The sequence below is a fragment of the Orycteropus afer genome, unplaced genomic scaffold, assembly GCF_000298275.1.
Source record: "Orycteropus afer afer isolate SDZICR_OR568_19922 unplaced genomic scaffold, OryAfe1.0 scaffold00063, whole genome shotgun sequence".
NCBI classification, from domain to species: domain Eukaryota; kingdom Metazoa; phylum Chordata; class Mammalia; order Tubulidentata; family Orycteropodidae; genus Orycteropus; species Orycteropus afer.
Window position 1 is genome coordinate 8,680,222 of NW_006921650.1, and position 681 is coordinate 8,680,902.

The 681-nt window shown below is 37.6% G+C and overlaps 1 protein-coding gene across 1 annotated transcript in view; it reads right to left on the minus strand.

The window, feature by feature from the left end:
* CDK14 (cyclin dependent kinase 14) overlaps positions 1–681 on the minus strand; it is an 835,387-nt gene that overhangs the window by 591,070 nt on the left and 243,636 nt on the right. The window lies entirely within an intron of this gene.

Below are 681 nucleotides of genomic sequence, written 5' to 3' on the forward strand. Positions count from 1 at the left end.
ATGTCAATTTCAATTTCAGAAAATATCCAAAGAAAACCTACATTCTTGTGTGTATGTAAAAGTTATATAAGCTTAGTTTTGTTCTGTTTTTTCAGTTCCTAAGATGATGGTTAAAAGGAGTAATATTGTAAAAACAAACATTAAACAGCACTCATTCCAAAGCTAGATCCCTGTTTGCTTCCCTTTCTCACCATTCTCTTCCTCCATACCTGCCCTATTCTCTCATTTCATTTTATATTGATTTCTGTCTTTTCCTCCTTGTTTTCTACTGTATATTGTAACCCTCTTGTTCCCCCAGTATTTGATATTTTTCTGTCCTTGTTAAATAAAGTTATACTCTCTAGCTTGTCTTTAAGGCCCAAAAATAAAACCAAACTCACTGCCATCAAGTCAGATCCAACTCACGGCAACCCCTCCTTGGATTTCCAAGGTGGTATCACTACAAAAGAAGACTGCCCAATCTTCCTTCTGAGGAAGGTGGGTTTGAACAGCCAACCTTCTGGTTAGCAGTCAAATGCCTTAGGCACTACACCACCAGAGTGCCAGGAAACTTCATTATTATTCTCTCTACAGAAAAGCTAACTGTAATATGGCAGCACTGAGGATGAGAAAGACATAGAGAGTTACATGGGCAGTACAAACAACAAATATGAACCCTTTTGCATATACAGTACTGAGTTG